We start from the raw sequence: 22,880 nt of genomic DNA on the forward strand, positions 1-22,880 counted from the left end.
TGATACGTTCACAGTATTAATATAGAACCTAGACCTGCTTTATAATCAAAAAACTTGAACTTTGGGATTACTTCACTCTTGTGTGGCACCTAGTAAAAGGTGTCACAGTACATCAGTACACAGTACATGTACAGTATACTGTACAGATGTAGCAAAGACACTCCATTTTATTTAGATGTTGATTATGACCGATTTGTTAGCAACATTAAACACAGACACTGGAGGAATCATGCAACATATCAGTGGGTGCTGCCTTGACAAATACCTAATATCAACAGTATTTTAATTTACTCGCTGAAATCACAGAAGCATTAATAGAAAAGGCTGCCAGAGCCATTGTAGTTTTATGAGTGCCCTGTAACTGAGGTGAATGGTTTCAATCTTTTTTTTACAAGCTGCTCCTATCAGGTAGGACCAGCGATCAGTGAGACTGGTCTACAGGGGATTAGCCCACTCTGATCGTCCAATCTAATTTATGAAGCAGAAAATATGAGCAGATGTTAACCACAAAGCTGGGTGTTGCTCTTGCAGGACTTTGATCAGCTGCAGATGAACGACACACACGCTGCACCACATAATGGGCCAAGATCTTATTCATGCATTCAGATAATATTCACTTCAAGGAGTATTCTTGTTGAAGGTCAAGAGCCTTTGGTTGTTCAAAGCTGCCAAACTGACTCTAAGTCAATGACAAACCCATGTATACATGTGTATTAATGGGCAATGCAATGCAATGGTGCACCACATGCACTGATTTCCTACATTTACATCCATTTACTTGTTGGTTTCAGTTCATTTCAGTACAGTATGAAAATGAATTTGCAGAGGGATCAGAATGGATAGGTAATCCATTCTTGTTGAATTTTTGTTGCCTTTATTTTTGTATAATAGTTTCACTGTAAAGCAAATGTGAGCAGAGACTTTGCTATCTGAGGTAGGAGAGTTGGCAGGTGAAAAAATGGCCATGTCACATATTGTTAGGAGGCTGATTTAGTCCTGCTCTAAGAGGTAAAAAAAACAAACGTATTACTCCACTTTAAGATTTACAACACCGGTTGTCATTTTGTGTTATGGATTGATTTTAAGATTTTATTGATTACTTTCATGGCTCAGTCTCCAGATCTCTCTGTACCAACAAGTGAACTGCTTGAAGACAGGTAAACAGATGTACTGGCTGGATTAAAGCTAGAGGGGTTTAGGCCTTGGCTGTCAGGGCACATTGGCTCTGGAATGAACTGGTTTGCTAAACCAACAACTTCCCACATCTTATAACTCATTTCATCTATTAGCCTAATAATATTTTTTACACTCTAACTTTTAGATACTTCTAAAATCAGTGTGTTATGTAATTATACATTGTACCTCTGATATTTTTATATTTTATTTTGGGTAACTGTAAAGTTGATCATGAGTTATGCTATACAAGTAAACTTTTTAAATGTATTACTGTTATTGTGTTTTTGCTAATTAATCAACCTTTATCATCAACCTTTATTTATTTTCTCAAGGATACATTAAAGGGTGAGCCTCATTTTCAATGACGCAGAAAGAAAACAAACCAAACAGCAGAAATACTAAAATCCAATCAATTTAAAAGATTTAAAAGCATGTTTCTTAGCTGTCCCAATGTTACCAGGAAATCGATATTTAAAGTGCGTTGTAGGTTAGTCCAGGAGTCTGGAGCACAAAATCTAAAAGCTGTCTTTCCAAGTTTTGAGCTGACCTGAGAAACATCCAGAGCAATCCAGTCCTGAGAGCAGGTTTGACAGCACCTACACTGAGGTCTATTAGTGAAGTGAAGGGAAAGTGAAGTGAGGTCATTTGGTAATTTATTTAAGAAAAAAAAAGAAGTCTCTCACAGAGAGAGAGGACCAGCCAAGCTTTTCACAGAGAGTGCAATGATGGTACTGTAGGTATCCCCAGTAATAAATCTAAGACAAGATTGGCAACCAGCATCTAAGGGCTACAGGTTGGTAACAGCAGTATGTCAATATATTACATAACTATAATCCAGGACAAAGAAATATAGCTTCAACAATCTTTTTTTCGACTGTACATGACAGGTTCCATTTCTGTAAAGGAAGCTAAGTTTTGACCATCACTTTTTTTTACAAGATTGTCAACTAAAATAAATTTATCACTAATCCATATCCCTAAATATTTATAACTCTTTCAATTGCTGTACAATTGTTTTAGCTCAATGAGTGCCTCTTCAAAAGCATTAAAAAGAAAGATTTAGATTGTCGACAGCGAACTGCATACAATCAGCCCAGCAACATAACATTGTGTCATCTGCATACAAATGAACATTACAGTTATTTAACAATGGGGCAATATCATAGAAAATATGATGTGAATTTTGAAAAACACCTTTAGAAAGAATAGTTTAAAAAGTTTTAAAATATCTGTAAATCCCAAGGTTTTTTGAATCCACGTCATGTAGAGAGGAAAGAGGAAAAAGACTGGAGACTGGAGGAAAATTATGGAAAGAACTAAAGTCACTGTTGAATTCAGAGATCAGTCAGACTGAACTGTGAGCTAGCTTAAAATGCAGTGGAATTCTGTCCGAACACACCTTGAGAAAATAATTCAGCTGTGAGAAATATTATCAAAATTCTAAGAGGTAAGTTGCTTATGTAAAATTACCCAAAATCAGTCTAAATAACAAAGTATGACAGCATCTGGGAAAATGAAGAGTTTCAGAAGCAATCCTAATCCTAAAGTGAAATACAGTCTTTAATACAGCAGCAAGTGACCACGCTGGCCGGAGCAGCAACATCTGACCTTTCACCTCTCTTGTCCTTTCATCTTCTTTGATGCATAGCTGGCTTTGTAAATCTGAGCATGCTGCGTGTACTGACACCACACTGCATTATGTGACCTCTTGCTGATATGCCGAGCTGCTAACGTTCCTGGCTGCCTTGTGCAGCTTTAATGAAAAATATAATCCCACGCTATCTCAGACGGCACTATTACATTTGCCCAGACAGTCCGTCAGCCTTGGCTGACATGCGTATTCCTCTACACAGGGGACGGTGACATGTGATAACACTGGGCTTATTCTGCTTTTTTTTTCTTAGCCTCCAGTGATAATTTCCACAGGGCATGCAGTCAATCATGCTGTGCTACCCTGTCACCGGCAGCAGCCCCAGCCTTCAGTCGGACTGCACCGCCTTCATGGAGAATAAACCCCACCTGCTTTGTTTCCTTGTCGTCTCCATGCATCTCTGCTGACTGGCAACAACTCGTCTGGTGACAGCACAGTGAGCAGCAGCGGTGTGTGTATGTATTTGTGTCTGTGTGTGCGTGTGTGTGTGTTTGTGCCAGAGATAGGCCTGCTCTGAGATTCCATGTAATCATCCTGCATTCAGCCTTTCTGTCTTTCTCTGTCATTGCTGTGTCAGGTTTCCACACAGATTCATGGTAATGATCTTAGCTGATGCAACTTGTAAGATATGTAGGCATGACCAGTCAAAGCACGGTTCTGCAAATGTGTTTTTTTTTTCTCTGTTTGTTTGTTGAGTTTCAATTCTCAAGTGCCTTGTTTGCTGATACACTTCAAGGTTTAAAGGTCCCATATTGTAGAAAGTGAGATGTCCATGTCTTTTCGGATTTTAAATCTAGTCTAGGTGCTATATAATTGGGAAGTATCTGGGAAGTATCAAAGTGTGCCATTAATGGAAAAAATGCACAGTCCATATTCAGAAATAGTGTCTTAAAACAAGTCATCAAGGCTTCCTTAACTTTGTGATGTCACAACAAAACAGTCACCACCCTCAGCTATCCCGCCAATAAGGTCTACGTGGACCCACCATTCAATCTTGCAGGATTTTATTCAAATGTTTACCTGAAATGTGTTATATTTTATTTGATCACTCAGAAAACAATCAGCCAATCAGAAGAGAGGCTCACCAACTAGAGCTCCAGAGAGAAGCCTGAGAGAGGAGATGTAAAACTACACTGTTAGCTGATTTCTCTTAAGAGACAGAGACACAGGTTATTTTTGTTTTGTTTTAGCCTAAACAATCAGAGGAGAGGGATATATCCATCATGTAATTTCATGGAAGCTATGGTAACTCTGTCATTGCTGATCGAAAGAAGATGTCACTCTGCATCCTCTTACAATGACCTCCACAGCTGCAGATTGATTTTAGTTAGTCTGTATTTTTCAGACATGTAGCTAATACCTAGTTAGCAATGTAGGCTGATGATGTCGCCATTCTTAATCTTGTTTACAATTGTTTTGTCTGTGAGCACAACACCAAATCTACTTGAATCACTGAACAAACTGAAGATGTGGGGAGTGATTCAGAGATTTGGAACTGGACCATTAATGTTGAGGATGACCCAGCAAACCACTATCTGAGTTCTCAACAACTGGCCAGAGAAATCCTGTATCTCTGGTCACATTTACACTTGATATGAACACTTGGATAGATAACCTGTATCGTGACCTCCAGTCCATTGGCCTTTATGTTTATAACTGGTATTGTTAAGCGTTCTTGTTTTCTCTATTCTGCTTGTACTGTCATTGGGTTTCAATATGCATTTAGGTGGGGTTGATGGAAAAATGGAGCATCCCAGGCAAAGGGCTTCTACTAATAGTTCTTGCCAGGTTTTATTGCTGTGTAAGGTGACCCTGCGACATTGTAGGGAAGGTTTTTCCTCAAAAATGTGGTCAAGCTGCAGATAATTACACCTGCAGATGGGGTCCAGGCACATTCCAATCAAACTATCCTAGGATATCCAGATACAGATCACAGATACAGATCACAGATTGCAGATTGCATGTGTACATATGAGGTATGCATTTACATACCGGTCACAAATTAGGGAAATACCTGAAAATGAGTAAGAGTTGAGGAACAGAACGACAGTGCCCCCATCCACGAGGCACGAGGGGTCACTGAATGATTTGAGAATGAAAATGATGATATGCTATGGCCAGATCACCAGATCCAAACCAGCTTAATGCAAATGGGAGAGTCTGGACTGACATGTTAGACAGCGCTCTCCAACACCATCATCAAAACACCAAATGAGGGAATATTTTTTGGAAGAATGGTGTTCATCCCTCCAGTACAGTCCAGAGACTTGGAGAATTGATACCAAGGAGCAATGAAGCCGCTCTTAAGATGTTCCTTCCTAAGACACTTTCTGTTGGTCCTTCCTTTAATTGGTCATCTGTATGTATTGTATATAAACAAAAAAAAAAAAAGGTGATGTTTAACACATCTAAGTTTCTGCTGTGATGGGTTATATCTGTGTTGTGGCAGGAATCTGAGACATATCTCAAAACCTGGGCAAACAGTTGATCTAATAGGAGAAATGGGGCTTTTGATGCAGTAATGGGAGGGGTTGGACATGAAAAGGGCACCTTTAAACAATACAAGATTATAAGACTGAAAGCCCATAATTTGCAGAACAGCTTGGCATCCAGCTTTGTTTTCCACTTTCCAAAACCCCTCCACAGTAACCATCAACTGTTTGTCCACATCCTCTGAAAACGGCACAAAGTGCTGAAGCAGTTCAGAGGAGACTGCATGATGGTAAGAGACGACCAGCTTCCCCCCTACCCTCCCTGCCAGGACTGATGTGAAAGCTTTTAAAGCGACTGCAAGTGTTCATTAGAGATAAGGGAGTTTGTCTGCCCACGTAATTGCCCAGCTCCTGTGGCAGACTGTATGTGCCAGTCAACTATTACCAGTATGACAGCGGCCTGCCATGCTCCAGCAGCTGCTCTTGTTCCCTGACATTTAGACCCATTTAGACACATTATAACTAAGAAGCCAACAGGGCCTTTTGTGTTTGGCCGTTTGGCTCACAGAGAAGATTAATGAGTGGAAAGTGTGGGAAGTGGTGAAAAATGTGAGAAGAAGCCAAAAAAAATATCATCGCATCAGTAAACTGCAGGTTTGTGATTGATGAACATCACAGCAGAGCGGGACAACATTATCTTTACAGAACATTTCATACACAAGGATTCAAAGCACATTAACGCTGAGGCAGACGACTGAGAGACTGTTCCATGCTAACGGCTGATAGATGCTAACGGCTCTGAGAGGCTGTACTTCGGGCTAAATGTTAACGTCGGCATGCTAACATGGTCACAATGACATGTTCAGGGAAAATTAGCAGGTAAAATATTAACTATATTCAATATCTTAGTTTTGCTAATTAGTAATAAACACGAAGTAGAGCTGAGGCTGATGAGAACATCATTAGATTTGTGGGTAGGCTGTTGGTTTTTAACCAAAATACTGGAGTTAAATTTCGCATGAAAATAGCAGTAGATGAAAATATAAGGGGCATATTTCAGTCTGCAACAAGGGGGTGCACCAACAGAACCACAGAGCCATGCCTGGAGCTGTGCTAATAACGTGGATAATTGTAGACTAAGAGAAACAAACAAAAGATATGGGAGGACAAAAATGAGTAAAATTTATAGTGAAGATCTAAAAAACAAACCCACTCAGAGTGAGAATTATACAATGACAGCTGGGGGGGTCAACAACTTCTCCGGGATGAAAGGGAACCCAGAACAGTGCAGACATGTGCCTCTGTGAACAGACTGACACAGTCCTTACAGTATCTGTAGAAAGGACAAGATTTCCCGCTGGAATGTAGAGGAGTATAAGGTGGATGTATAAAGAATCATAAAATGGAAATACATAAGTAAAGTACAAGTACCTCAAAATTGCACTTAGTGCACATGGATTCTAATATTGTTCAATTACCCAACAGATAAAACTCCTGAATGCCTGAGCGAAAACAAAGAGGTTGCCTGTTATAAAAGCTAATATGTAAAGGTAACTAAACCACCTCTGCTACACAAGAGACTATTCAAATGAAATAATAAACTCTATACTGACATCAAAACATATCTCTACAACAACAAATCCCCCATTCTCTCTCTGCTGAGCACCAGTGTTTGCTAAAATTTGATAATATATGACATTTTATAATTGTAACAAAATGCCAAGCCAACAGTGGAAATGAAAGGGCGTGCTATCAGCTAGCTAACATTAGTTAGCTCAACTGTAACTTAAGGCAAAATTTAGAAACATTTTTGTTCCTCCAGAGATACTTGACACAATCTAACTCACTGATTGTGTCATTTCTTTTTCAATAAACGTCCAATTCACTTCACATCTGACAGATATTATTCTAGGTCCACCAGGTGTAATGACACCATTAATATTTATGATTTTATTTGTCCAGATAATGCCCAGAAAATGAAGGAGTTGCTGCGAAAGAAAACCTTTTTGTGATTACCTCTCTGTGCCAGCTTGCAGGTCATTAAAATAAACCTGCTCCACCTCCAGTTTTTAATCTGCTCTGACCTCTGACCACAAAGTTAAAATTAGTGGGGACCAAGTCAGAACTGCTGCACTGTTGATCTCACTAAGTTTCTTTAACAAACATAAAAATCTACTTCATGACTGGGGTACAGACCGGCTCAGAGGCAGCATGTGGCTCAGGTGGGAAGCCTGATAAAGAGTCAGAACACTATGCCTTGTTCAAACAGGAATATGAATATGCAATTCTGTTCCCAGACCAGTCTGATGCTAGAGCAGTTATTCTCTATGAAGACACAGACGTCCTGCAGCACATCCAGTCAACAGAGGTGATGAGGCCCGTGGTCGAAAGTTGGGGACTCCATCTTTCTTTTGCATCCTGTCTTTTAAGAAGCAGTTTGTGTTGTGCACTTAAAGTTCACATCTGTGCTTCTGCATATTTTACCCCATTAACTACAAATACACACACTTACAATATAACATCAACCCATTTTAGGATGATCTAGAAATGTTTATTCTTCGCTAAAGTTATTTTCACATGGAACTGTAGATGGTACAATTATGTAAAATCAAGTCAATTTTATTTATAAAACTCAAAATCATTAATGTATCTAAACATATCTACACAGTTCACAAAGGGGCCCAGCAGATCATTTTTCCTGCAGGGACCTTTCACAGGATTATCTGACTTAAAACGCATCACTGCTCGTACATTGACTTTTTTAATAGAGTATTGACATGTCTGGAAAATGTGTGAAACAAACAGGAAAACAGTCAGCAGTGTTGTACAGTTTAGGGAATGTCCAGTCAGTGGGAGAAAGAGCAGTTTGGTTGCATTAGTTTGGCTTCAGCAGTTCCTGTGAATCTATGGGAGGTGGGACATTCTTCTCTATCATAGCCTCACTTTGTGATTTCAGAGAACAAGACAACTGTATCTCTACAAACAGTAATCTTCCTTAATTCTGTAATGCTGGCAATTTTTCTTCCTTGAAAACCTATAGGAACTTAGCAGAACATTGTCTCTCTTGCTTCCCTTTTAAATGGCCTGTTTAAATGGTATACTGTACAAGATTGCAAACTTTACAGCATTGCATAATTTCAAAGAGAATATTTTTAGTGTTTTGAGACAGACTGGATCTACCCTGCAGCTCCGACTCTCCCGGGAGGGCCAATTAGCTTGTTTTTCTTTTCTTTGATCATCTGAGCTGAGATGGTGCAACAACATGCCACACTCAGGTGATGATATTATCTCCTATTAGTGATGTTCAAAGCAGCTCTTTCCAGCGTCCCTAGAATCAGTTCATGAAAAAGATTCGCTCACTGAACCGTTAAGAGCTTGACCGGAGCTCCGACTTGAAACAGTGTTGATTCCTCACGATCCCCTGTGCTGTCACTTCGACAATCACACAAAACTTAGCTTATAATTCTCGAGATTTTAAAAGTTGCCTTGCTGAACATTGGAGATGAATGCTGGTTACCTCTGTAATTTTCTTTTCTTTTAACCCGTGTCTGTTTGCTTGCAAAAAGTACTGAACCGATTTGCATCAAGCTGGTGGAGGGATGGAGCACGGGCCAGGGGAGGACCTATTAAATTTAGGTGTGGATCCAATTAAAGGCATGGCTATATCTATGTGTGTGTTTGTGTGTGTGTGTGTGTGTGTGTGTGTATTACAATACCGATTTTAAAATATCAACAATACCTTCTCTGTATAATAATATACTAATAACTATATGTTCTTTTAGTGTTTCAAGGAAATAAACGGCTGAGGGCTTTTGAAAAATTATAATGAAGTGTTTAGTTTTACAAAATAAAATAAATAGTGTAGCTTGACTTTACATTTTTTCTTCTGTATGGTTCACTCCAACAGTTAACCAACAGTCTCATCTCACATCTTAACAGCGGAATAGCTTTAACACGTCAACTTTCTCTGATGTTGTCTTTTACCGTGTGTGTATCTCACTCACTGACTCGCATCAAAATGATTGGCTGAGTAGCATCACCTGGTCAGTGTTGTTAAGGGTAGAAAAGCTGTGTTAAAATAGAAACAATGTCAAAATTTCATATTTCTCAAAAAAAGACCAGCCTATCAGAGACCTCTGCCCTACACTCTCCTCTATTAAACGGGCCAGCCTAACATTTCAAGTTAAGTCAGCAGGGAACTTGAAGGTGTGTGTTTGTGATCACGTGGCTTTGTACGTGTAATCACAGGAGGAATAAGGCCACGTATTAACATGTGCTAACTCCTGGATACATTAGCGGTTAACTCAGAGAGAAGAAAGGCCTCAATGTGAGTGTATCTCTGCACGTTCGCTCACAACTGACTGAGAGCTGGGAAGCGAACGGATCATTTCAGGAAGTGATTCAGTTCAGTTCGCTGACCCACAAGATTTGTCCTTTTAAACAAATCAAAGCAGACGACACAACGCGAAAAACAACACAATCTCACCTGCCTGTGTGTAAAAGCAGACACCAGACAGAGATCAGATCTGTTCTGTTGTGATATGTCCAGGTGATGATACGTGGCACCACAGATGAAGACGAGTCCAGCAGTAAAAAATAACACAAAGATGCTTTTGAGGATTTTATCAGCCCACTGTGCTTTGAAGTGGATTAAACAGAGAGTGGGTGCATTAGAAAACTATCAAAGCAGAGGATGACTCTGCAGAGCTGGCACGAAGCCATGACCGGATCTTCAGGAGGGGTTGCACATAATTTGGCCCTGGCACTAAGTTGCCTCAAGAGGACTTCCAGGCTAAGGTGAGCATGGCCAAGTCCTCCTGCAGCAAGTGACATCCATAAAGATGACAGCCGCCCTGCAGGAGACGCTGCTGGGGACACAGGAGAAGAGACGTGCCCTAAAATGACCAAGCTGTTCGGGGGTTGACGAAAGCGCCTAATGATAAGAAGTGGCAGGGGTAGCTGTGTTCCTGTTGGCAGGCACGGGGCCCATTTGGCATAGCTGCACTCGCTGGTGAGGCGGTGATAACTTTAGATTGCTGAAATCATCAAGCGTGAAGCTCTGTAAATGGACATCAACAGGAAAGATAAATGGTGATGAGTAAGCCAGCCAAAGTTGACACCCTGCCTGTCTGACTGATGCAAACACACCTCTTAAGTAACACAGTCACCTCCAAGGTGGCCAGCACGCATCAAGCAGACCCACCCCCCCCCCCCCTTAAAGTTTGATCTAACTTCTTCCAGGCTCAATCAGTGGCCTGTCACATCCTGTGATCAACATTAAAACAGTAAATATGAGAAATAAACAACTTTAGTTTTCAGCTTAAAAGAGTTATTTTTCACCAGTGGGAGGAGGATGAGCGAGCTCCCTCCACAGTGCCCCCCCCCCCCATGAAGTGTTATGACAGTAAGTTTAATAAAGCATGAAAAACTCATTAATAAGTAATGCTCTGCTGTGTTGCCAAATAACGTGGGGAGCATCAGCTGGGGGCCCGATGTAAATCACATCAACATGAGCAGCCACACATCAAGTCACTGAAGCCAGATCAGGAGTTATTTCAGTGAAGGAAGCTCTGCCTGTGAGAGCTGTGATGCATCACGAGCAGAGGAAAACTCACAACATCCTCCTGTGGGTTCGGGTGCAGACAACTCAACAACTTAACGACAGAGCTGGAGTCTGGACTCTGGATTTTTCAGCCTGGGCCTTATTTTCCCATGTTTTGATCAGAGTCAAAGCATGTCCACTATAAGTAGTTGTTATTGCCACAGACGGGTTCAGATTGCGATAATGAGTCTGAGAAACAGTCATTTCATTGCTCTGTTATTGTGTGGCACTTTTACTTAAAGCTGAAAGTCACACAATAACACAAACAAACTAATGATCGAGGCAGCAGCAGAAGAGAACTCCCATGTTCTGCAAGGTAAAATTACTGTTTTTGTCAATGGAGTCTGGTGGCTGGTGAGCGATGTTGCAGCTGTTTCTGCTTAAACAAAAAAAACAGAAACAGCTCTTTCCTTTGGTAGGGTAGTAGGTATTAGGCTTAGTAGTTGGTTAGTAGTAGCAGTAGGAGGGCATTAGGGTATTAAGTAGTAGTGTAGCTGGGTGGTAGATAGTTGGGTTACCCTACTCTACCCTAAACCTGTGCTAACCCTATTCATAATATTGTTAGACACTTGACCAGTTCAGATTGTTATAATAACAATCTGTACTGGTCAGTGGCAAAACCAAGCACTTTTAGTGGGCCTAATTTGATGCTAATCAAATGCCCCAGCTGTTTCACGTTTGGCAGGTTTACTGCTGTTGCTCAATAGTCAACCAATTGCAAAGGTTTCTGTCCCTATTAATCAGTTACACTAAAATAACAGGCTCAGAAATCCCACGGTTATCCTTTAATACACAACTATTAGTTTGATATCACTGCCATCATCTCACTGCTGAAAAAGAAACATATTTCCCATATGTAACTATATCTTCAAGCGTCAACACAAACACATCTCTCATGGTCTGTGACAGAAAGGCAGCAGAAACCAGACAATAAAAGGAAGACAGGGGCCGACAGCTGATATAAGCTCATAGAACATTGGTTACATGTGTGGGCCACGTGTGATGTATGGTCTGTTATTGCACAGACCTGTGCTGCACACATCATAATGGGCTCCTGCTGCTCTCACATTCCAATGCCAAGCTCTGAACCATGAAAATAATACTGAGTCAAGTTGGCTTCATAAAATATGGCCACTTTTGTTAAAAAAAAAAAAAAAAAGAGGAGAGCTGAGAAGAGGAAGTAATGGGATTCTGCTGTTTTACAGAAGCTCATCTGTCTGTGGCCACTCGTGCAAGCGGTTTATTTACAGCAGAGGATAAAAATGCATTCCAGTGATAACAGAGCTCATATAAACTCTGCCTCATAACCTAGACCTTGATCGTCATCTATTTGCTTTGTGCCACAGATGCAATCATGTTGCAGCCGCGCCCTTTATGTGCAGCCCATGTCACATCTTAACAGATTTATTTACAGCTTCCTTCTCCTGCTTAGGGCACAGAGTGGCCTGACAGGATGCAGTACACAGTGCAGGAGTGCAGTGGTGTACATGTGCACGTGTGCCAATAGTGTTTTACTAAAAAACAGAATTATGCTGAATGAATGCTGCTTATCTGACAAATCAAACAGCAAATAATTCATCATTGTCCACTATTAAACAAATAACATGATGCAGCTGTAGCCTGCTATAGAGCACATTTCCTACAGGGTAACAACTATTTGCCGATCCTGATGCTAATGAGCTACAGTGTTTGGATTAAGAATATTTTTCCTTGACTGTACAAATATCTTTCTGTCAACGGAGATAAGCGAAGAATCATTACATTCATTTTCCTAAAAGGTAAAACCCATTATTGTGACAAAAAGCCCACGAGCACGCTGCCCTCAGCTCTTATCCTCTCATTGTGTGTCAATGTGCAGGGTAATCCAGGGGAAGAGGCTGATTCAGAACCATGGACAGCAGCTATGCCTGACATGATTCTTCTTCTACTTCGACAAAAACCATTATCCTCGGCAGCTGCTGCACAGTAGCCACTTCTGGACTTCTACACGGTTTACGCCAAGGTTTCCCTCTGTAGACCAACTCTATTTTAATTTAATTTAACTGGAGCAATGAGATAATTTGCAGTTTCACTGCAGTTTTAAAACTAAAAAGGTTCAAAGATTTTAAATAGGGGATGTATAACAAGAGAAAAAACCCCATAAAACTCATTAAGAAATAATAGTTTTAAAGAATAATTCAAATTTAATACAATATTTATTTTATTTTGTTTTTTGCCATTATTTACACAGCTATCATTTATCATATATATCAGTTATATTAACGTTAAAGGTCTCATGTTGCGGGGCGGCCTGATGGCGGAGTGGTTAGGGCACATACCACATGAGCGGATGCTCTCAGCAGGCGAGTGCCGGTTCGACTCCTGACCGGCCCGACTCGCTCCTGCGTGTCATTCCCCCTCTCTCTGCCCCTTTCCTGTCACTCTCTACTGTCCTGTCAATAAAGGCAAAAATGCCCAAAAAATATCTAAAAATATCATATTGTATAAAGGTAGATGTCCATGTGTTTTTGATCATAAAGCAGGTCTAGGTTCTATATTAATACTGTGAAAGTATCAAAGCCTCAGTCCACAGAGAAATGCACACAGCCTGTATTCAGAAACTGAGCCTTAAAACCAGCCGCCAGGACTTCTGGAACTTTGTGATGTCATAACAAAACAGTCACCTCCCTCAGTTACGCACCAAGCCCAGTCCACCTGGACCCACCATCCAACCTTGCAGGATTTGGTTTCTCTGAGTGTTTACCTGAAATCTGCTTTATTTTTATTTGATCACAAGAGCTCCAGAGAGAAGCCTGAGAGAGGAGATGTAAAACTACACTGGGATGGTTTTTGGTTCTTAAAACCACAAATAGATCTTCTTATGGAGATCAACACTTCAAATAAAACACCAGAAAAGTTTAAAATATGGGACCTTTAATTCTAAACACTCACTCTGTACACGATGCACCTCCCATCTGTCAGAGAAAGTTTTTTCTGTTTTGTCAAATGCTCTGCACTGCTGGCAAGCTTTTATCATGTAGTAATCATTCCCTCAATCTCTCTTGTGTTTTATCAGGCAAAGCAGACATTTGTGTATATAAAAAACGTCAAAGATTATTACATTGATATAAGTTTAGAGCTCAGCTGAAAATATATTAGCAGAGAGACATCTCAGCTGCCTGCTTATAAACCTTGTTGAGCACTATCTTGTCAGAAGCTGAGTGTGGGCCAAAGGCAGACAACTCGGTCACAGGGAGTGTTTTTTATCTTCTCATACAAAATAGAGGTAGTGAAAAAAAATCAGACAGAAACAGACTCATAAAAGCAACCTTCAGGATTTACCCCCCTGAGGCATGTCTCCTTTAACGACTCTCATAAATGTGACAAAGTTGAAGTAACATGCTCCATTGTGTAGCATGTAATGCGACACAATCTGTATAAATGATGCAATGCAGTGGCACATATTTCCCACCTACATGTAGAGACTGAAGCTGCATAAGTTAGAGAAGTCACAGGTGGGTTCATTATGTGGAGCGTGAAGGTGTCAGCCTCATTAAACCGAAGTCAGATCAGTGGAGTGGAAAATGATCATACCACTGGGACTGTAGGCGTTCCCTGTGCAGCATATTTATCATGGTGACAAAGAAAGAAGACAATCAAACAGAGAGAGATGCTGCTCAGCTTTACAGAAAACCCAATGCAAATATGTTGAGGAAAAACTTCATGTTGTTAGAAACTGTGACTGTTGTCTCACAAATATACATCATCATACATGTGAAGTCTATGTACAGTATTTGATTCAGATATCTGTGTGTTTACATATAGAATAAAATTACTGAATTGTGGGGGAGTTGTTCCAGCACGGGCCTTGGCCAAGGCTGGTGCTGGAACGCAGATTAGATTATGATTGTTTGGGTTAGGACGAGCAGTCGTATTTCAATAGACACAGCTTACTCTGTTTGTCCATTCTGGTCATCTTCATCCATTCTCCTTTTCAAAGCTGCAAGCTTCTCCAAGATGTGACCCATGTTGCGATTTATGTCCACAGTCTGAGCATTAACAGCTCCTTCCAAGGTGGGTCCCAAGTTGCGGTTCACAATCACAGTCTGAGTGCTTACAGCTTTACTCACTCCATCAATTATGTCGGGCAGCGTGGGGATTTGGACTGCTGTCACCGTCTTACGAATTTTCCGATACAATGCCTAATCCAATCAGCAGAACGCCTGATATCACAATTCCGAATATGTAGAGATCTTCGATGTCCTCAACGGAAAGAATCGCCAGGCACACGACCCTCCACTGCTCCCAGGAGTCCCTCATGTAGCCAGCGGCATACGTTCCGCCAGGGCAGACAGGTTCCCCCGAACCCGGGCTTCTCGTCGAGAAGATCCTGTCAATTGCGTTGAGAGACCAGTTGACCAATTCCATGATTTTAGATTTAGAGAGCAGTGCGGAGAGAGGCTTCCAAGGTTTAGACAAGATAGGACGAGACGTGAGACAGTCTGTCCTGAAGGAGTTGGCAAGACTGGTAAGTAAACAGCTGTTAATGCTAATGTTGGCTATGTAGCAATAGCAAAACTCCTTAAATAGCTCCTTAAAGAGTAAGAACATGCTCAAATTCTGCTAGAACCCTAGTCTCCACTTTGATAAGCCATTCGTTGACTCCCTTTCAGTTTGTTGATTTCCTGACATTACTTTGCATAATTTGTCAAAGTAAGAGACAAACCTGTCCCAGAACATTTACAGGCATAGCTACATTTTCCTCATATGACATTGGCCTGTTACTTTGACAACACTGCCTGTTTTAGTTTGTGGCATCTTGGAGATGGCTCTGCTGTAAAAGGTGCACTGTAAATAAAGATCATTCATTCATTCATTAAGCCCACAAACGTCTGTGTGCAACTGTTAGACAGCAGCTCTGTTTGGACCAATAAAATGCCTGCTCTAAAGTTTACTGAACTTATTCATATCCCCGGGGTGTATAAGATATACCATTTCGATTTCAATATCCCTTTGGAAGAAACTAAATTGTGAGGCACACTAAAAGATTCAGTAGTTCGACTTCTGTCCTACAGTTTTGTATTGTGCCAATAGTACTCTAGATGATATGTTGTTTAGAGAGTTCATTAAAGTGAAAGTCCCATTAAAATCTCCACTTCTATATCCCCCAAGCATCAGTAACACTTCAGCTCTTCGCAAAATCTTCCAGAGTGCAGCTTTAAGTAAAAGAGAGTGATGTGGCAGGTCGGTGGTCACTCTACTAAAGATAACCACTGAAGGTCAAGACATTCATCCACGTATCCGATGTACTGATCCAGGCATTTGCTGGCGTTTCAGAACAGATGGCCCTGCTGACTGCCCTCCGTCTCCAATCCAATCACTGCTCCACCATCTCTCCCCTGTCCTCCCCCCTCTGTCTCCCTCATCTCCATTGTGCTTGTGAGGCGTAAGGGGCACCTAATCATGGAAAATGCTGGTATGGTCCTCAGCCGGATGAAGGTAGCACGGGAGATAGAGGACGTTCATGACCGGTGAATGCATTTGTTAACCCTGAGGTCAGACGCTTCAAACAAACTGTTATTTTAAAGAGTTGGTGCATTTTCTTGTCTCTGCTTTCACCTTCTTACTTCTCCAACCCATCACCCAAACATGACTCTTGCTACACTTCCTGTAAAGTATTTTTTTCTCACTCATTGTCCAAATTCTTCACTTTTGGTTTAACCCTCATTTACCGTTCTGTTTCGTACATTCAGGGTTTCCACACTCATACTTAATAATAATCATAATTATGAAGAAGTTAGTAGCATACCTGGATAACTGCAGTCAAACAATTGAAAGGTCAACTAAGCTAACTAGCTATCCTTAATAATGCAGCATAAATGCTAATTTCCCTCACAACATTAGCCTCTTCTTCTTCTACAGGCTTTGGTTCACTGCCAGATTTAGGTAAGTATTGGAGATTGGATTTTTGCCCATTTCCAGCAGAAGCAAGCAGCTGTTTTCAGCTTCAAAGTTCTGACAAACCCAGCAACCATGACTGCCCAGCACCAAACAACAGGCAGACACAGTGTAGTACTTTGCAGCTAAACAGCCAGATATTTTCCTCTGGAAGTAGAGTGAATATTGTACTAATGTTTCACTACACTGCTATTTAAATGTGTAGTAATTAGGGCTGAGTTGCAGCAACGTGCAGTCTGTTTAAATATAACTTATTTGGACAGTCACCCTACAGAGAGTTTACACAGTATTTGTAACATGTCAAAAGGTTATTAGTGGAGTTTCAACCCTTCATCTGTTGCTAACCCCAACCCCCACCCCCACCCTAACTTACTGGTATTTGTAGTCCCCTAAAACCTAACCAAAAAGAGGTTTATTCATTTTTGGTCGAATAATTGTGTAGAATAATTGTGTATACATTGATGAATGTTCAACTAAGATTAGTGTAATATTACAAATACACTCTGTAGGGGGACTGTCCAAATAAAATGTTAAAGCCCAACTTAATAATCACAGGTTTCAAACAAACCTCCTTCAGTCACGGACATAGTTCTCTGACCTGGAGACTTTTCTAACCTAGAACTACGGTTCATAGGTGCATTTCGTTTTTGTTTGCTTTTTTTCTGTATGGACTCACAAGAAGCAATTGTGTAATAATAGACAAATCTACCTCGACTAGGCGCGGCATGGCTAATGAAGGAATGGATTGATGGACAAATAAATGCATATAGAGTACATGTACTAACATGTCTTAGATGTACAAGGTCCAAGTCTGTATTGTATTTAGCTGTGAATTAGAACAAGGTGATAAAAGTGCAATACATGTGCTGAAGGAGCAAAACTGTAGAGAAGGTTCATTGCTGCACTTTGCTCAGGTGAGAGGAAAGCAAAGGGGTGACTCAGCAGAAGAACGAGAACTCGCCCAGCTGTGTTTCCTTCAGCACTTATAACTGCAGCCTCAGAGATTTTATACCATCCAGCACACAACACAGCTTCCCCAAGAGGAGCATCGTCCAGGCAGATAGTCTCCAGGTGCTTGTGTAAATGTTCCCCCCATGTGTGAACAAATACAACCTGAAACAAACCGGCTCTGAGCTTACTGGATTTCTTTTTGTGGGCTAATATATACCCCATCTTCCTCTGTTCGCCACCCCCGAGGTCAACAGAGCAACAGTATTGAGTCAGAGATATGGCAGGCATGGCAGCAGAGCTGTGCTGATAAAAACATCTAGGTTACATCCCAGTGGATGTTCTGTACCCTGACTTGAAACACATTTTCACCTCATTCTATCCTATGACAAAAACTCTTGATGTATTGTGTGTGATTCTGAGGAGGAACCCTTGTCCTGGGAGGGGTGGGAGGGGGCAACGGAACGTTCACCACCTGTTTCTCTGTTCTGAATTGTAACAGGTTGCATAATGTTGCATCTTTTTGTCACTGCTGAGGGTTTTATGCAGTTTTGGTGGAAGGTGACATCTTGTTATGGAGGGAACTGAGCAGAAAGCAGAAAGCAGAAAACGTTAGTGTGCTTTTCCTTTTCTTTTTTTTTTTTCCTTTGGATTTTCCATATTTCAGATAACTGGAATCCTGCTAGAGTTGGCTGTATTTTTGTAAAGAGGATTATTTGAACATTGCTGACTTTTTCCCAAAGAGCACTCAGAAGAGAAGAATACTGAATGGTAATTTGAAAATGCCCTGCCTTACAACTTTAACAAGTAGGGCCTATATTTTTATTTGTGTTTACGTAGTTTTAAAGGAGACAAATGATCAAAATCTATCACTTTTTTAAAAAGTCAAGTTTGATATTTGGATTTTTTTATCATAATTCTTCTCCTTCTCCTTAAACATTGCCAATTGGCTGCATATCCTAACTGTAAATCTTGTTATTTCTATTAGTGATGGCCTTTTTTTATATGAGCTTTTGGCAAGGGTCCTGAGAATGAGTGTGGTGCAAAGTGGGCAGTCAGACAAGGTCGTGGAGTCGACGTTGCTCCTCTCACTTCTGCTGCCTCACTTGGCTGCCAAGTTGGCAGGTGATTCCTCTGATTTGTCCTTATTTTTGTTGGTAATTTCATCATCTGTGCTGCAGAACCCAAAATGCTTTCACGCACTGTTTCTCAGATGCTTCAGCGTCACAATCATTTGCTCACTTAATATCCTCCTCCATTCACGTTTATCAGCTTTGTTTACTGATTGGTTTGGAAATAGCTGATAGTAGATTTTGAGAGCGCCCTCTGCTGGTCTGGTCTGTTGTGCTAAATGACTGTAAACATTATATTCAAACAGATCAGTTTGAAATTGAATATTTTTCTTATGTTTGAATGAAAGTTCAAATTTCAAGTTGTTGGCTGAGTAGGTTCCTTCTGGGTTCAAAGAAATCGGACAAAAAGCAAAGTTTTAGGTAAACTTGAGTATTTTTCTATAAAGGAAAATGTCACGTCATATTTAAGTACTGTACTTGACATTACTCAATAATATAATAGTGAGATATAATCATTAAATTAATAATGTTCCTGAACAGCTACATCGTTAGCAAGCTATGCTTAAAATGAAGAACTTTTTTTTGACAAAATAAAACTAAACTACCTACATACCTGCAACACTGCACTTTACCTGCTTTAGCTAACACAACCTTTACTCTGCAGAGTGACAGAACATATGCTTCACAGCTTTGAACCCTGAAAAGTCTGAAAAAACAAAAAATAAGCTGTTTATGCTCTATGACTACTAAGCTAACTGCAAGCTAGGCCTAGCTGTCTGAAGATAATATGAACCAGCTGGACTCTAGATGTGTTCATGTTTTTGAATGACTAAAAGACGCAGCCCATTCTCTATTTTTCTAAACTTCAAAATTATACAGTGACGTGTCAAAGTTCTGTTTCTTATACATATCATTTGGCCAGTTCATACAATTAAAGCTAATTATCTGCAGTTGTCATTGACATCTGTCATTATACCTGAAAATCAGGGGCTGCCATCTAAGACTTTCACTGCCTACACCTTGGTATGGCACCGTTAATTATAGAAGTGACACAGTAATTACAATCAGAGCTCTCTTTCAAATCATAACACCTCATTCGTCACAACCAACAGATGGACTTCCTGTTTAAACAATCAGATGCTCGCACAGCATCAGGGTAGAAAACACGTCTCCACAATATCATTGTACCTTATATATGGACATTTTCACCATTTAGACACACAGCAGTTTACTGGAAAAGCATGCACTTACTGCAATGCAAACCTTTTTTTTAATGATCCGCCACCCATACGAATAATGTACAAACTATAATGTATTAGAGATGACTGCAGTGTAAACAGGCAGAGCTTCAAACCTGACAAACTGTGTCAATACAGGATTTAATCAGTATTATTGATCAGCCCCACGGGATCATGAGTACAGCCTCTGGATGCCTGTTTCATCTCTTTCCCTGGAAAATTATAAACAACAACATGGCATATTTTCCATCCAAATCCTTCAGTCTAGCAGCTGTCACTGATTCCCACACTGAAAACTCTGAATGCATGTCCAACACAGAACATGTCAGACAGGGAACCTTTCCAACATCCATTAAAATAGAGTTAAACACAGGTGTTTATTCCTGCAGGTTCAGAGTGAAACCAACCACAGCCTTCATAAAATCCAACTACTCTACCCATCAAGACAAGAGGAGGGTGGTGTGCCTCTTTAATATCACCGGCTTTCCAAAGGTGATTACAGGCATCACAAGTGCTAATGACCACAAACAAATGTCTCAATGGAAACTATTGCATTTTTCTGCTGTAAATGCCTTACCTTTTTTCCTTAGCTAAGGAAACCTTTTAGGAGATTCTGTGCAACACCCTTAAGTAACTCCCTCAGCTAAAGGGAAATTCAACCTCAACTTAAGGCATTTGACGTCTGACCAGATCGCTGGAGCTAACAGCTAATTCTACTTCCTGAGCAAACAAAAACATGATAAATAAATGTAGACATAAATGCAAAATGAATGAAATGAAAAATTGCTATTTCTCTATTTTTAAATTTTATTTATTTATGCATTCCTACATGTATTTATTTACCTCAGAATTTCTGCATTCATCTCATTATTTATATATACATGCATTTCAAAATGTATTTATGTATTTTTTCTGTATTTCTACCTCAGTCTTAAGCAGGACTGGTCATAGCGATCTAGAATATATTGTACAGTCATTCCAAAACATGTCTAAGAAGTTGTGTGCTCATCTCTTTCTGTCTGCAGCAGCCATCACAGTATCCAGACTTCAAAGACCCACAGAGCTCTCATCGCCAACTTCAGAGACCTGTAGAGTTTTTGGTTTTTTTTTTTTTTCAATCCCAGTATATTTCAATCCCAGCATAGTTCTTGTTCGGCGCAATGAGGGGTCTACAGCACAATGATTTGCTGATATATTTCCCCCTTTATTCTACACCCACTACCTCCTCATTCAGCACTGCAGCTGTATGCAACAGAAAAAAATCCATTCACTCACTAATATAGCACCGACCTCTATCTGGTTAACTATAAAAACCAAGACCAGTCCCCACATTGTTGTAGCCTCTAAAATCTGCTCTCATCCTGTGGGAGCAGGTGGGTCTGCTCATGATTACAGGTGACGCAGCTAATTGACAAAAAAAAAAGGGAGAACTGTCTGCACCCAGCTCAGTCACAGTGGACTGCATTAAGTATTAATAGGATTTTCATATTTTGGCTGCATAATAATTCCTGTTTTTCAGGCTTTATGGCCTTTGACACATCCTTTATTAAATCCCTCAGAGCATTTAAAAGCCGACCTGAATGCAGAGCTGGAGAACTGACCTGAGACTGCAATAAACCTGTGAGGACTGCTGCTGCCTTCTGTTGGACAGAAGCTTGGAAATTAAGCCACGAGCAAAGGAAAGTCATGATATATTTCTTTTCTTCTCAAACTGCATCAGTAGCAGGTTAAATATACTTTGCAGTTAATATATAATGTAATTGATGTCTTACTGTACAAAATATGTTCAACCAAGAACATAAGATCTGCAGTGATGCAAAGCTTCATAGACACCTACAATACACCAATGCAAGAAAGACTTAAAGGAACAGTTCAGCATTAGTATAATGATGAGTCATTATTTGACCCCAGTTTCTACCTTTCAAGAATCTATTCCTGTGCCCCAGTTCCATATCTGACCATATGCTGTGTAGTGTAGGCAGCATGTTCATACTGTGAGGGCGACAAAATTAAAAACATTAAAAAGTACTTTAAAATGACCAGGATGGAGCCACAGAAGTAACACAGTGTTTGAGTGAATGGGCGATATCCAAAATATAATATTTGAATGTGTATTTCAGTGTTAATGTACAGCTTGGATGTGGAACAAAGCCGATATCCAATAGAATAGAATGTTTTAACCACCCTCATGGAATTCAGTGGAATAAAGTGTTGGCATCAAGAAAAAGGAGCAGAGGCCTAATTATCACTGAGGACTGGAGCACAGGCTCTGCAGTTTCAGTTTGATGTTCTCACTACCGTCTGTCTGAGCAGCATCCTCTTATTGTCCAGCCACCAAATACCAGACATCTGAATGAAAGAAAAATTCTGGGTATCAATCATCACCGTGCAGTCACTATGAACAACACAATATAAGCTTTGTGAGCAATAGCGAAAGCGTGTTGAACTTTTTTGCCCTGGGTGAAATTGAGGCTGCCCTACACTTCTGTTTGATTGAGTTTTGAGTGCTGCACCAAACCAAGGAAGAGAGCTGGACTGTGAAGCTTTGACATCTACAACTTCTGGGTTCATCACGTGACGCACACTGGCACAAAAAGCATTTTTTCACACACAATCATTGGAAAAGGAAAAAAAAAGTGGCTGGTGAATACATTTTTCTGAGCATCACAAACATTGTGTGAAAACCCTTTTGGTGATCAGAATGAGATCCATCAGGTCCCTACAATTGCCCTTCGATTACATCTGTTTGTCCCATTAATGTGTGTGTGGGGATACATGCCAATACATGTCTCAGCAGGTGAGGGGCTCCACTGAGCATGCCCA

At 40.4% G+C, this 22,880-nt stretch overlaps 1 protein-coding gene across 1 annotated transcript in view; it reads right to left on the bottom strand.

The window, feature by feature from the left end:
• Nucleotides 1-22,880, bottom strand: part of LOC139621692 (heparan sulfate glucosamine 3-O-sulfotransferase 5) — an 84,531-nt gene that overhangs the window by 46,604 nt on the left and 15,047 nt on the right. The window lies entirely within an intron of this gene.

Source organism: Trachinotus anak, unplaced genomic scaffold, assembly GCF_046630095.1.
Source record: "Trachinotus anak isolate AG129_WGS33_773 ecotype Australia unplaced genomic scaffold, CSIRO_AGI_Tana_v1 ptg000005l, whole genome shotgun sequence".
Lineage (NCBI taxonomy): Eukaryota > Metazoa > Chordata > Actinopteri > Carangiformes > Carangidae > Trachinotus > Trachinotus anak.